A 16847-nucleotide genomic window follows, 5' to 3' on the forward strand; every position below is an offset into this window, starting at 1 on the left:
TAGCATGTGAGCGTGATGTGCATTTTTCAAGCTTATATCCACAGACAGAAACCTGGTGGAATATTCTGTTAGTAGAAAATAAAAACAGTAATAATAATAAAACATTTTATTTAATTGTGCCTTTCAAGGCATACAAGATATAATTACAATATTTAACCATAAAATAGATGGTAGCATACTTTTTGAAAATGTATACAACAGAATTCCATCGAACAGAGTCTTTAAGATGGTAACTTGCTGTATGGTGAGTAATAGTTTTAAAGTGCTTGATTTAATAAAATATTTATATTCTGTATTTCATCAACTGTTACAGTATATTTTATCCTTTGCTGAGAATATGTACTGTGTAGTAGTAAGAACACCATTTACTGTTATTGTATATAAAGTACTGATTTAATACTACTTAATAGTAATACTGATATGGATTTGTGTATATAAGCAGCTAAAACATATCATAGGTGATTGTTTTGGAAATATTTGAAAATATTTTGGTGCAGGTTGCTCAAAGGCCAATCAAAGCATTAACGTTTGTTTTCTTTCATGAATGCAGTAGCTGCAAATCGGTTACACTGCTGTATTTGAATCCCAAGCACAGCCATTGTCTGTGTGTACTTCATTGTGTGTATAAAATCAATGTCACATTATGCGACTTCTAGTCAAGGGGTATGTCACATTTGCAGACTGATATTTCCTAATGTTGTCCCACATGATGTAAATTTAAATGACTAACAATCGCTGTCCATGTCTCGTTTAATGACTGAGCGTTTAGATTCCAACATTGCTATTCTTGCTGCTGTCTGGCTCAGTGTTGTGGAAGTTCACACCTCACAAGAACTAGCTCAAAGTTCAGTTCACACAGATTAAAATTAATAAATTCACGTTCTTAGTTTACCATTTCAATTTTGTTCAGTTCATTTTGTATTTTTTAAGGAGTGAGAATAAGTGACCCATTAGTTTTCTTTTTTCAATTTTACATGCCTTATATTAGGCTATTACAGTGTTCTTGAATAAAATACAATAATTAATGCTGTTAGAAGGGTTAACAGGTTAACTCGAGTTCAACTACAGTCTCAGTCCTTTTTGTTTTTTTCTATTTTAGTACATGAAACAGGAGACATTACAAATATGAGCCCCTCTTCTGTTTACAAGTTTCAAAACACCTGCATTCCTTATTCCTTTTCACTACATTCTACGTAATATTCTTCCGGATGAGCATTCATTGGTTGTCAATGCTCAGGCACACAGAACCCACTTTTATAACTAAAGACAAAAATTAAAACTGTCTGATTTTATTGGATCAAATTGCAGACTAATTGGACTGAGTTGCTGGCTATGTCACATTAGGCATCTGGCTTTACAAGAGCACACCACCGACTCACTAGGACTATGTAACTGAAGTCTACTACTGAAAATCATTTTAAACTTGAGTGGGTTATTTTTCTATTTTCACAACAATGAACATATGTACTGTGACCTGTATGTAGTGCTCTTTTGGTCGCCCAAATCCAGAAAAAATCCCAAAGAAGTTAACAAATAAAAAAGGAAGGTATTATTATAACTGAAGGCAATACGGAAGGTTACAGGACTTTGGAGGCAAAAACAAAACAAATGAGACAGTAAAACAAAATGAACAGAACCTTCACACCTCCCCCTGTCACATCTAACTTTCCACATTATTGTACCTTTCTTCTCCTTCCTCCTGCAAAGTGAACTCTCATCCAAACCCCACTTGATTCCAAGTTTGCAGGAGCCTCTTTTATACCGAATCCCTGGGGTAGTCTGCCTAGAGCTCCCTCTGTCGGCCCCAGATATCCCTGCCAGACTGCTGGTCCATTATTATCCAAAGTGCCAGAGAAGCCTGGCACAGGGCCACAGTAGCAGACATCCATTGCCAGCAACTATGGGGCTGGGGACTGTACACTCTTTTATTGTACATCTTCCCAGGGCCTTCTACTATACTCACATCCCTTGAGTAAATGAAGCAATATTTTTTCTTGTTTCTCCACCTGGTACCCCTGCTGGGGCAGGTTATGCTTGGCCTCCTGTCCAGGATGTGTTTCAGCACCCATTGATACAGGTCCCGTCCCCAGTCACCTTTACAATACTAAATTAAAGAGTTATTGGTGCCAGTCTTCAACACAGTGTTATTGTGAACACTACATGAAATTAAACAACATATAACACATCATTTATATCTATTTATGCCAATTAAGTGGTTAAGCCTGTCCTATAAGTATTGTGTTCAAGGCAAACACTCACACACGGCCCAGTTTAGAACTGCCAGCTAACCTGTCATACATGTCTTTGTAATGTGGGATGAAGACCCAATACAGACCATTCCAACTGCATAAAGACAGTGAAGTGACATGGGATTTGATCTGTGGATGCTGGCTCTTTCAGATAGCCACAATGCCACAATGCTTCCCTTCACAAAGCTAAAGCTAAATTCACAACTCTAATATTACAGGTAAAGGGCCCTCACAGATTTTTTACTCTTATACTAAAGTATAATTATGCATCTACACAGTTTATAAACCTACTTCTTTCTTAAATGAAAGAAGAGGTGAAATGAATTATACTGCCGGTTCAGGATTGAAGGTAACTGCAGCAATGACCTCAAAGTTGGAGCCTCACAAAAGGTACCCCAACTGGAAATAGGAAAAAAAAATCATAAATGGAGCTGAAAATTGCAACTGTTGAAATAGCAAAACTGCGGTGGGTTGGCACCCTGCCCAGGATTGGTTCCTGCCTTGTGCCCTGTGTTGGCTGGGATTGGCTCCAGCAGACCCCCGTGACCCTGTGTTTGGATTCAGCGGGTTGGAAAATGGATGGATGGATGAAATGGCAAAAAGGAAGACAACCCAAGCAAAGCCACCATCTGAGTGTCCTGTTCTTATTACCCTTGAACGTCTCCAATCATGAGACTGCTACATACAGTACTTGTAATTAATACTGAATAACAAAAAAATCATACAGTAGATGAGAGGAGTCACAGTGAAACTGTAGGTAAAAGAAAGGGCTAGAAGTGGAGCCCCAGATAACCCTGACTCCCCGGCAGGATGACAGTGCACTGTCACTGCTACTGTGTGTTTGCCTCCCTCTCCTGTTGTGGGCTTTGGGTCTATACAGTTCCACCAAGTTTGACATGAAAACCCTTTGTTTAGAAGGCAGTCCTTTAAACACTCAACAATGACAATTAAACATTTTATTTTCATCAGTATAATATACAGTACCTTGATATTACTAGGTGACCAAAAACGTTTTAGACCTAATTTTACAAATGCTCTTCTTCATAATTTGTCATTTTTTGGTTATTCTTCCATACATTTTCTTTTAAAGCATTCTAAGAGTTCTTCAGCATGAAAGATTCTTTACTTAAATCAAATCTAATTAAATACTATACAAAAGATGTATTGCTTGCACTCAAATACTTTGCTAAACTGAAAAAATCCAAAAATGTGTGGCCTCTGGCTGAACACCCTGTTCCTTCTGTGTCTTTTCTAATCTGCAGTTTCTCACTACTTAGTGAGCAATTTAGCTCCATCTTAAAGCCGTTTCATTGATTGTCTGCCAAGCTTCATCAGGCACAGTTTAAAGGGGCTGTTACAAGAGGTGAAATGAATTATACTGCCTAATGAATACTAGCTGAATGCACCTGGTTTCATTTCATATCAGCTACCTAACTACAAGCTAATGGGTGCCTTTGTGGCTGGACTGAACATGCTAAATGCCAGTCACTTACACAATACTTAACTTTCCAATAAGCAGCTTTTATTTGACAGGTATATGCATAAATAATCAAACTGAATTAAACAGAAAGACTTTTGACCCCCAAATATGCATTATTTTCTACAATATATGTAAAAATGAATGGTTATTCAGTCTTTAATAACTTCTTGATTTATAGAAACCTAAACATATTATGAGATAAGTGAGCCCCTGTGGTTTATTTTTTCAGAATGTGCATAATCTATAAATTTTAAGTCGACAGTCTAACCCTAGTTAATTTATTCATGTTTTGTTATGTTTTCATTATTATTTGAATGCAGTCATTCTAATACTTACCTAAATAATTGCCTATAAAAAAAGAATTTATGTTTTTCCTGAAATTTTTCTCCAGCAAACTAAAGTGAAGTGAGTTTCAATCAGCACTAAAAAAGTGGTGATCTAATGATGTTTCAGAATTTGGTATGAATTTCACTGTGCTGTGCGTGGCTTCAATTTTACAAACAAATAAAGCTATTATTTTTAAGCTTTTTATCCTCAATGACATCACTACACCTGCTTTCAAAGAGCTTGGAGTATTGGAAGAGTGCTATATAAAAAATGCATTATTATTAAATAAGAATAACACTAGAGGCCTTCCCTCTAAATGCCAAAAGAACTATGATCATTTTCAACCCATCTTAACTATTTCAAGTGTCTGACAGCCCATTCTATGTCTTGTATATGTCACCACTCGGAGCACTGGAAAATAAATGAAGCCAGCAACTGTATTCTCAAGCCATATCTGACTGAATGGTTTATTGCCAAATTCTTCTCTTGTACCATCACTTTCAAATTAAATTCTATGCCTTCTAACAGACAGAAAGGAACAGGTCTTTTTGAAAATCCTGACAAGGTACTAGTTGATGTATGGGATAAAGCTAAGGATCTTTGGTTTGAAAAGGATTAATGATTTAGACATCAACCTGCCCCTAATTATCCATACTCACTCTGCTTTCAGCTAATAGTTGTTAAATTTCACAGAATGAGCAGATACCAGCTTTGCTTCAAAATGGAATTACAAAATCATATGGCATCAAGTTTACCTAAACCTTGTTTAGCAATCATGTGAGATTTTATTTTCGGTCGACATCTGGCACATGGGCGCAGTTACATATTAGTAAACTACAGGTATATACAGTTATTTAAATGTGTATTCCTGCTTCACTGAGTTTTTATTCCGAACTGTTATATATTGTTAGCACTCTCACAATATAAAATTCCTAAAGTGTTCATAAACACTAAGATCACAATATAGTTCATAAAGGCATTGTACTTACATGCAGAAGGTAACATTTGTATGAACCTTAATCAGACGCTGTACCTTAAAGTCAGTGGAAGAGACTGAATTTTTTTATGTAATTCTTCTAAATTAAAGAATCAAATGCAATATGTAGTCATTTTTTAAGAATTGATTTATAAAAAAATGCCACTGGAAAAGCCTGTATTCCAGAATAACAAAATAGTTGTTTCTATTAAGTTTTTACTTTACACATTTACAATTCTGCATTTTCTTCAAGCTGAAAGTTTGAAGCAGATTTCCAGAATGTGTCAGCAGAACGTTTTCAAAGAGCAACCTAAGCCCTTTTGGCTCCTAGGAGTGGCAACACATTGCATGTTGATTAGCATATGCAAGAAAGAATTTTACTGTACTTTCTACACATAATAGTAACAACCCTATAAACCTGTTTTTTTTGCATTTATATGGTGTATAGCAGTTGTCATGTATGCACGCCTGAGGACTACCTCCCTGGTTCTGGTAAGATGAGCAGTTCTACCCCAGGACAAGAGGGAGTGTTGGTGCCAACATTATTTTTTATAACCCAAAGAGAATGCTTAACCCTGCCCCTACACCCAGAGAAAGCTCCACCCTTCCAACACCAGTGCTATAAAGCCAGTCTGCTCCAGAAAGGTGACGTCAGATGTCACATTGATGCCTGATAAGGACAGAGCTCCTGATAATTTGTTGTATGACTACTAAGCCATTACTTTTTGTTTTGAGATGGTTTCTGGCTATCTTTTCTTATTATATTATTAAAAGGGTTTACCAGGGTGGTACCTCAACCTTTTTTGGCTGCTTTCCTGGCCATAATTACAAAGTACATTATAAACTTTAATTGAATAAGTCATTATTTAATGTAAATAACACCCATAAAAATGGAAAAATAATTTTACAAGAGCACCATCACTTACCACCATGCACAGTTCAACAAATAAATCGTAATAATTTTCTGTCATGTTGAGATGTCTCAGTGAGATATATTCAGTACATTTCTAGCAGCCCATTGGCCCAGTGGTTAGCATTATTGCCTGAAGGTTCAAATCCTAAACCCAGTTAGCATTTGTCTAGAGATTACATGTTTTTCCAGTGTGACTGTGGGTTTACTCCTATTTTTCCTAAACATCTGCTTATTGGATAACTAAGTGACTGTAACTTGGCCTGGGGGTCAGTGTGTTCTTGGTTGAGCTATGCAATAGACTAGTACACCATCCATGGGTCTTCTGTGCTTTACCTGGTGAGTCCTGCTGAATTAGGTATTAAATTAGACTTAATTACCAATTATGGCTACATTTCTGTAATTTGGAAAGTACTTTTTAAATTGTATCTGATTTTATACATTTTTAGACTATATCAAACTACAAAAGGCACAACAAATACAGTATGCTTCTCTCTTCATTTTCATTATTGATTATGAAAAATTCAGTGTGTATTAATTATTTTATGCAAAGCAAGAAAACACATCACCATGTCCAAATAAGTACACCTTCATTTAAGCATAACATTTTAGAATCTAAGATAACAGGGCTGCTACTTTGTCTGAATTAATGATATAGTTAAATACCAAAGGTTAATAGCCACAAAAGAAAGCTGTCAAGAAGCACATGCAAAGCGTTTTCAAATGACACCCTCTGTAATGAACTGGCACATCCGCTCCCTGACTCTCCCGTCTTCTGTAGAGGGTTGTTTTTTTGCTTGTGACTAATGCTGCTTGGATAGGCTCCAAGTCTCTTAATTAATTGGGTTTACAAAAGGAAAGATGGGTAAAAAATATTTATTTTTGTTTTGGGTATAATATTGAAATCCAAAGGAGTCAATCCAATAACATTGCTTAAAACTGCACATTTTTATTCGACACAATACAATTTTTGTGGCATTTACAATATTATTGATGTGTTTAAGTCAGCTTAAATTTAGCCTTCAAATTTGTAAGGTAAAAGGTTTAATAGTTTTCTAAGACAAAGAACAAGAGAAAGAAACCGAAACATTAAATTTTTCATTCTGTTATGTGCCAGAAACCTTAATGAACACTTGCTTGTCTTCTGTATCACTTTATAAAATCTCTATTAGCAAGGCTTCCTATAATGATCAGGAAGCTATAGGGAACGACCTTTAATAGGAAACCTTGATGAAAAACCCATTTCGAAAGAGAAAAAAAAAAGATTAATAATGCAGCCAGTAGAAAGCAATTTTCCCACATTTAATCTTCTTACCTATTTTACATTATTTCCCCAGGGTATCCTGAACTTCACAGATACACAGCTCTGCACAAATAATCAATTAAGCCAGAAGAATCTCATGAATTCAGCAGTTGTTTTGTGTCATACCTTCAGCTACTTAAATAGATTTTTCTCAAGCAAAATGAAAAATATGAACACTTTCTACAGATAACAAAATTGTAGCACAGAACAGAATAATAAGCCCTTCGATGGGAGGGATATTTTTTGTTCATTTTCTTCTATTCCTTAATTAGAAATTGCTACATCCAAGATGTATTAGAAACCTCTCTTACTTAAGTCCCAGAAAATTAGAATGTGAAAGGAAAATGTACTCTTTTTGTTATTTTTCATATTGTTATCAGTAGAAGAATATGGATGGGAGGGCCATAATTTCACAAAAGAATACATTGTTAAATTTAAATGAAGCAATTTTGAACAGTTCTACACTGGATTCTCACCATGAAGTGGACACCTATTTAAATGATGAATGATGTCTTTTAAAAGTATCACAGTATATTAAGGATGTAACCTGATATTTTGTTACACGTTTTTTTACAGTACTTCTTGGAACATGCAGGTCCATAGCAAATTACCATGAGGCACTGCAATTAACTTACTACGTTTTGTTATCAGCTCAGTTTTATTACTTTTTTACTCTCCAAATGTTATTAAAACAGAAAATGATTTTACTTATTGAATTCTAGGTCATCTGCGGTAAAAGCTGAAATTCATTTGATTGTTGAAATGATAAGGTAATTGAAAAAGCATGGCATATGGTAGGCAACATTACTTCTAACAGAAATACCACTATGGTAACATGGATGAATGCTAAAGTGGAAAATTGTTAAGGATTGGACAACCCAAATCGATTCAAATTAAGTTGCTTTTATTATGTCAGATAATACCAATGTTATTGCTTTGTTTCACCGTTGTTTGAAACTAATGCCTGCAACTCAAAGATCCAGTATACAGTATATAGGAGGACATTTATAAACTGTGATCATTCTTTAAATACTTCCGCTCCCCTAATATCTACTTTACAGTGAATTCAAAGTTGATTAGCTGTAATCGAATAAAACGGAATGTGATGCTTATGAAAACTTGTTAAGGGTAAATTTTGCACAAACATTAGGGTAGGTTAGGTTAGGTAGACTTTAGTTTTTTTAGGATGTTTTCCTTTACACAGAGAACCATAGACACTTAGAATAAGCTATCAAGTAGTTTGGTAGACAGTAGGACTTTAGGGACTTTCAAAACTAGACTTGATATTTTTTTGGAAGAATTAAGTGGATTAAGTGCTCTAATGTTCTAAAGAAAACTGCCGTAACTAATGATTTCCTTAACAAAGGTAACTGGCGTACAGTGGCAGTGAACTACATTTCGGCAGTGAACTAGATTTTGGCAGTGATGGGAGTTTTTGTACAAGTCACGGTAGTAGTAGTTTTAGCATAGTCACAGCATGCAATCTAGTGTCACTCTGTACCATGTGCGTCTCAGGTCACACATTCTGCAAATATACAGTAAAGGTCAAGACCAAACAATACTGCAAAACATTTGACTGAGAAACATAATTACAGAGAAAGGCTGGAGAAACTGAATTTGTACATCTAACAACCAGGACAAAGTAGGTGGCAGGGCTTATGACAGCCTTTAGAGTACTAAAGAATATAATAAAGGTTTCATTATTTTTACCAGAATTGTCAAAATGTTTGCTAATGCAACTGACAAATTTGTGAGAAGGCAGTGGCTTTTCATGCAGAGCATTGCTAACAATTGGAATGCACTGTTAGAATCAGTCATGTCATATTGGCTGGGGATTTTAAGAAAACTGATCATGTCTAACAGGAGAGATATTTGTAAAAAAAAAAAAAAAAATTCTTGCATTTTTATACTGGCCAGTGCACAACAAGTAGATCATGGCCTTGACATATTCAATGCTGAAAGCTATAGATTTCCAGATTTTTACTTTATACAGTGGTACAGTGTTTAGCCTTGCTCCCTCATTTGGGGTCAAGTTTTATCCACATTGCTGAGCATGAAGTTTACATATTTTCCATGAGTTTCTATAGGCTTTCTCAAGATACCCTCAATACATCCCAAAGATATGCATGATAGGTTGACCAATTACATTTTACTTCAGGAGCTACAAGCATTTTGACTCCTAATAGTTGTAGGGATCCTTATCTGAATAAGTACTGAGTACTGTCATTCTTATTTGTAGAAATCATATGAATGTGTGTACTGATTGTAACAGTGCTTATCATATGTTGTGTCTTGGCTTATTTTCAGGAAGCTGTGTCAAAGTGACCCATGGAATAATAAAGTCAATCTAACCTAAACTAACCAATCCTTTCATGCATTTGTATTTCTGATGCTCCATCTAGGAAATGTTCCTTCAATAATGCTCTCATAAAGTAAAGACTGAAACTCATCCTGGCCAGGCAGATGTATTCACAATTACTGGGCTAACTTAGATTCACAAATGAACTAAAAACTTTGTAAACAGGCGGAGGAGTATAGGGACCTAATCAAGGACTTTATAAATGGTGCGACTCAAACCACCTACACCTGAACACCAGCAAAACCAAGGAGCTGGTGGTGGATTTTAGGAGGCCCAGAACCCTCATGGACCCCGTGATCATCAGAGGTGACTGTGTGCAGAGGGTGCAGACCTATAAATACCTGAGAGTACAGCTGGATGATAAATTGGACTGGACTGCCAATACTGATGCTCTGTGTAAGAGAGGACAGAGCCGACTATACTTCCTTAGAAAGCTGGCGTCCTTCAACATCTGCAATAAGATGCTGCAGATGTTCTATCAGACGGTTGTGGTGAGCACCCTCTTCTACGCGGTGGTGTGCTGGGGAGGCAGCATAAAGAAGAGGGACGCCTCACGCCTGGACAAACTGGTGAGGAAGGCAGGCTCTATTGTAGGCACGGAGCTGGACAGTTTGACATCCGTGGCAGAGCGACGGGCGCTGAGCAGGCTCCTGTCAATCATGGAGAATCCACTGCATCCACTAAACAGTGTCATCTCCAGACAGAGGAGCAGCTTCAGTGACAGACTGCTGTCACTGTCCTGCTCCATTGACAGACTGAGGAGATCGTTCCTCCCCCACACTATGCGACTCTTCAATTCCACCCAGGGGGGTAAACGTTAACATTATACAAAGTTATTGTCTGTCTGTATACCTGCATTGTTATCACTCTTTAATATTTTCTTTATCAGTATGCTGCTGCTGGAGTATGTGAATTTCCCCTTGGGATTAATAAAGTATCTATCTATCTATCTATCTATCTATCTATCTATCTATCTATCTATCTATCTATCTATCTATCTATCTATCTATCTATCTATCTATCTATCTATCTATCTATCTATCTATCTATCTAAGACTTTCACAGATGCAAGGAGTGCATATCAGGTTTAAGCAGACAGTGAAAAGTTTTATATATCAACTTAGCCTTCTGGAGCTATGGAGCAGAAGGGCTAACCAATGCAAAACCATATCATTCTGTATTGTAAAAATTACTGTAGAAAATCATGTTGTACCATATAGAGTTCCATATATAAAAACTCATTTAATGGGTCTATTCTAAATATTGAAGGGTGTTTTTAAAAACCAGAATATATCATCACTTCAAAAGTACTGCAGTGAATACTATGAAGAATATTAATGAAATGCTGTGGTATAGTTTTGTCTGTGTATAAAAACTATATGACCCAGTGAAGATAATGCTAAATAATGCAGTTTAAAGAACTCACTTTTGTATTGTGTACATCTCTCGACACCTCAATATAGCAATGATTTTCAGGTTCATAAAATGTGATTTCTGACCTACAGTAGGGATACTAAATTTTGATGAACTGTTGGGAAAATCTAAACCTGCTCAACCTGTCATAAAGAAGGATGGCAATGACCTTTGGAAAAGAAAAATGGATATAAATTGTGTTCCAGTTTGTTATTTTCACATTGTGAAAGGAAAGGAAAAGTCAGGTCAAGACATATAGGAGTATAGCTTTTATGAATCTACTTCACACTGAAGGTCATAAGCTTCTTCGTAATGTAACAGAATCATTAAGCTGGCAATATTTAAGAAGCTTGGAAAAAGGGTGACTCATCAGTCTTGATCTTCCATACATTTTCAGTTTCACAGATTACTTGGAAAGATTTTTCCACTTTTATTTCTTCTTGCAGATATCACTTTGCAGATCACAATTAAATAGACCTATATGTATATACAGTATATGTTTTATCTTCAGCTAATTCAATTTATGATGCTGAAGCAGGTGTGAAAGCATAAATGTATTTCTAAGACAGCTGAAAAGTACAACACTATGCACTACCAATCCTACGCTTGCTTCTCTGAGGATGAGCATTTAAATTTTCTGGACCAAACTATAAAATCCAGGATAATCCAATAACCTAGGAGAATAACTAGAGTCTCCCTAATGAAATATAAGTAGTACTTCCTTGACATCATAGTACATCACTTTACTACAGTTCTCTCCCCTCAAGCTTTCAAACTGTTCTTTTTTTAAAATCAGAAAACACAAATGCACAGCATAATATTTTGTTTTATATAACCATAAAATGAACATAATTCGTAAACTAGGAAGTTCAGGGTAGACTACCTGACTTCCGTGAGATCAAAGCTCATTATTGGCCTGTAAAGCAGGAAGTAATCTCACAACTAACTAGCATAGTCCTTTAACTAGCTGGGTGAATTTTTCTCTTGTGTAGAGCATCACACAGATGGTGCAGCAGGTAATTCTACACTATTTGGTGAAAACCTATTTGGTTCCTTAGTTGTCACAGCAGTACCGTGTTCTGTATCGGAACACTTCAGAGGCCTAATAAGTCCTTCTTCTGGAAGAGGTTCTAGCAGTTATTGAAAGTCTTCATCCCACTCTTAGAGTCGCACTAAAACTTATAAATATTGCTATGACCAGCAGAGATGACATATACTGAGGAAAACAAAAAAATCATGGCAAAGTACATTGTAATAATGCAGTGTTGTACAGTACCTCAATTACAGGACTTACAGTATAAATACATAAAAAATCAAATTTAGTCCATACCATTCAGAAAGGAACCTTTTCAAAAACTCATTAATACCTATGAACTTCTAGTAGATGGTGAAGGAGATTTCATTCCTTTTCAAAAGCAAGGGACCTGCCAGGAGTTGTGATGAAATTGAACAGTTTCTGTTATCTTAGTTTTAGAAACTTTCTTAGTTTTTAAATCACTATAAACTTTCAATGTGTGGCAAAGAAAGAAAGAAAGAAAGAAAGAAAGAAAGAAAGAAAGAAAGAAAGAAAGAAAGAAAGAAAGAAAGAAAGAAAGAAAGAAAGAAAGAAAGAAAGAAAGAAAGAAAGAAAGAAAGAAAGCACATATATTCAGTTTTATCCCTATCAGAAGTAAATCTGGTTGCAATGCTTAGAAAAAAGGTAAAAGATTACTGATCAAAGTTATAAAGTAATCAAAATGTCAGAAAGAACTGAGAAATTAATTCTTAATTGGATTGCATTGGAATATTTCATATTTTTGAATGTTCTGAAATTATTTTTATTTCACTAATTTAGGGATTCAAAACCTATTAGCATGTGCACCACCATTTTGTGTTGTTTTTTTATTGCTGAGACCACATTGTTAGAGTTGCTATACATGGTTACCAACCACGACAACTACATTGATATCGTGACTGACATCATGACACTGTCAGTATAAAATATGGTGGCCCACTCGTCTTAGTGTCCAGTCTTTTAGAGATATAATAAAACAAATGGCATCTCCCAAAAAAGTAAGAGAGAGCAAACTCATGGTTAAGGTGAGGATCTCAGACTCTTTTTACTTTGAGTTTTAGCATTTTGGTTTTGTTGTATAGGCATAATGACCTCTGATTGCAAAACTCTGCTTGTACTTTTGACTTCCTGTTTTGCCACAGTCTATTAAAACTCTCCACCACCCAGTCTGACCTTTTTTGGAAACATCTATTATCTTCTTGGCCATAACAGATAAGGCACAAGGAAAAGATTAATGAAGGGTCACCAAAAAAAAGGACCAGTTTTGTTTAAATGAAAGAAAAAGAAAATCTCGTATTGTATTTAACAAAACACAAAATGAAAAGAAAGACTTTATTTTTTTGTCTTGTTTTCTACTGGGACCTAGTCCTTTGGAATGAGTAAGAGCATTCAGGAAAAAACAACTTGTACTAGAGCCTTTTATTTATTTTTTTCGTTTCTCTTTTTCATTTTCTATACATTTTAGTTGCTTGGCAAACACTAAAATATGTTGAATTTGAATGTGAATGTTGCTTTTTGGTTTGCTAAGTTACAAAAAAAAAAAAAGTTCTATAAATTCAAGATTCAGATGACTTTGAGCCAAGTTATCTACAGTAGTAGATATCTGTGTGACGTGAGATAATGTAGACATACTGGATGAGAGTATAAATAACAAAGTACACGGTGGGAGAACAATTAGTTTTAGTAAGGGACAGCTGATGCCGTCAGAACACAGTAAATAGTCTTGTTGTAGAGTGTGTCAGAGGGGGCAACATTCTACCTGAGATGAGAATCTCTCTTAGCTATCTGAAATAATGGGGCAAAACCTGATTTTAGGATGAAATGGAAGACATTGTCCGGAAAATACACTTTGCATATTGTGAATCAGTGTAAATATGTTGTACTGTTTTTATTCCATATAGTAGCATTAATATCATTCAGTTTCTTGACAGTTTTCTTCTGTTCATCAACAGAAGCTCTCATTATTTATTATGCTAAATATTGCTTTACAACCTACTCTATGTTTGCTGAACATCAAAACTATGTATTTTGTAGCACTGTTTAGATTATTCATAGCTATAAGTTCATAAGTTGTATTAGTATACATACAATATGAAAGGAATACTATACAATAATGACTGATCAATAACCTTATTATTATAAATCCCAAGGTAATCTGTAAAAAAACAGGTTGTCTGTCTAATAATAAATGCAACAAAATAATATTAAACTATATATATATATATATATATATATATATATATATATATATATATATATACTGTATATACATATGACAATAATTGTGGAAACTAAAAATATCATTGCCACATCTCAACTCAATGAAATTAAATTTAAATAAAATTGGTGTTACAATATGTAATTAGAGGTACAATTAAAATAAATCCTCAATATGAACAGCAATTTATCAATTATAATTTTTTTTTTTTGCTTTGTATAATAAAAAAGAGCTGGTGTCTTTTTAGATCGGAGCTTTGTTATAAAAAATAAGCACTAAAAATAAAATCTCCTACTGAGTAAAAGTTTTATACTGATTTCTGCTACAAGCATACATTGTTAGCCATTCCAAGCAGCAGTTTAGAATTTGATATGACACTCTCTATTACAAAGAAATCAGAGAGTGAATTTAGAGTCGATCCTGCAAATGACACCACTCATACTGTTCTTTCAAGAAACATGAATGTATTTTGAGTTTAAGCCAGATATGTTCAGGCAAGAGGGGCAACCATGGAAACGGTAGTTTTTACTGTTTTGCCTTCCTTGTAATGATTTCACCGACTGCCATAAAATCTTAGTTCTGTGCTTTTTTTTATTTTTATTTTGGCACATATTTCCATTATACCCCTTTAATAGTTCATCACTAAGATTGTACTAAAAATTAATTGTTGTATCATTGAAAGATTTTTTGTCGTGTATTCAGTATTTTGATAAATTGCTATTCATATTGAGGATTTATTTTAATCAATCCTCTAGTTACATATTGTGGCACCAATTTCATTAGAATTTAACTCTCAATAAGTTGAGATGTAGCAATGATCCTTTTAGATTCCACAGTTCCTCGTTTTGTGCCTATGTAGTCTATTGAAAGTACATAAATGAAAGAATGACAAAACATTTATGTGCACTGTTACAACTTGAAACTTAATAAAGGGCACAACAATGGAGGCATAGAAAGGAAAAACACTTGTAATCCCTCAATGTCCTTTGATTCCCCCAAATGAAACTTGAACCATCTTTCTTCATTAACTCGTTTATGTAGACCAGATTAGATGATCTGCAGGAAAATGATATCTTTATGCAATGTTCTAGTCGGCAGTGTGGTATACAGTAACTACATGGTCCATCCATCCATCCTCTTCCACTTATCCAAGGTCGGGTCGCGGGGGCAGCAGCTTGAGCAGAGATACCCAGACTTCCCTCTCCCTGGCCACTTCTTCTAGCTCTTCTGGGAGAATCCCAAGGTGTTCTCAGGCCAGCCGGGAGACATAGTCCCTCCAGTATGTCCTGGGTCTTCCCCGGGGCCTCCTCCCAGTTGGACGTGCCCGGAACACCTCACCAGGGAGGTGTCCAGGAGGCATCCTGATCAGATGCCCGAGCCACCTCATCTGACTCCTCTCGATACGGAGGAGCAGCAGCTCTACTCTGAGCCCCTCCCAGATGACTGAGCTTCTCACCCTATCTTTAAGGGAGAGCCCAGACACCCAGTGGCGGAAACTCATTTCAGCCGCTTGTATTCGCGATCTTGTTCTTTCGGTCACTACCCATAGCTCATGACCATAGGTGAGGGTAGGAACATAGATCGACTGGTAAATTGAGAGCTTTGCCTTACGGCTCAGCTCCTTTTTCACCACGACAGACCGATGCAGAGCCCTCATCACTGCGGACGCCGCACCGATCCGCCTGTCGATCTCACGCTCCATTCTTCCCTCACTCGTGAACAAGACCCCGAGATACTTGAACTCCTCCACTTGAGGCAGGATCTCGCTCCCAACCCTGAGAGGGCACTCCACCCTTTTCCGGCTGAGGACCATGGTCTCAGATTTGGAGGTGCTGATTCCCATCCCAGCCGCTTCACACTCAGCTGCGAACCGATCCAGAGAGAGCTGAAGATCACGGCCTGATGAAGCAAACAGGACAACATCATCTGCAAAAAGCAGTGACCCAATCCTGAGTCCACCAAACCGGACCCCTTCAATGCCCTGGCTGCGCCTAGAAATTCTGTCCATAAAAGTTATAAACAGAATTGGTGACAAAGGGCAGCCCTGGTGGAGTCCAACTCTCGCTGGAAACGGGTTCGACTTACTGCTGGCAATGCGGACCAAGCTCTGACACCGGTTGTACAGGGACCGAACAGCCCTTATCAGGTACCCCATACTCTCGGAGCACCCCCCACAGGATTCCCCGAGGGACACGGTCGAACGCCTTTTCCAAGTCCACACTGACTCTGCTAAGGGTGTAGAGCTGGTCCACTGTTCCGCGACCAGGACGAAAACCACACTGTTCCTCCTGAATCCGAGGTTCGACTATCCGACGGACCCTCCTCTCCAGAACCCCCGAATAGACTTTTCCAGGGAGGCTGAGGAGTGTGATCCCTCTGTAGTTGGAACACACCCTCCGGTCCCCCTTCTTAAAGAGTGGGACCACTACCCCAGTCTGCCAATCCAGAGGCACTGTCCCTGATGTCCATGCGATGTTGCAGAGACGTGTCAACCAAGACAGCCCAACAACATCCAGAGCCTTGAGGAACTCCGGGCGTATCTCATCCACCCCCGGGGC

Source organism: Erpetoichthys calabaricus, chromosome 1 (assembly GCF_900747795.2).
Source record: "Erpetoichthys calabaricus chromosome 1, fErpCal1.3, whole genome shotgun sequence".
NCBI classification, from domain to species: Eukaryota; Metazoa; Chordata; class Cladistia; order Polypteriformes; family Polypteridae; genus Erpetoichthys; species Erpetoichthys calabaricus.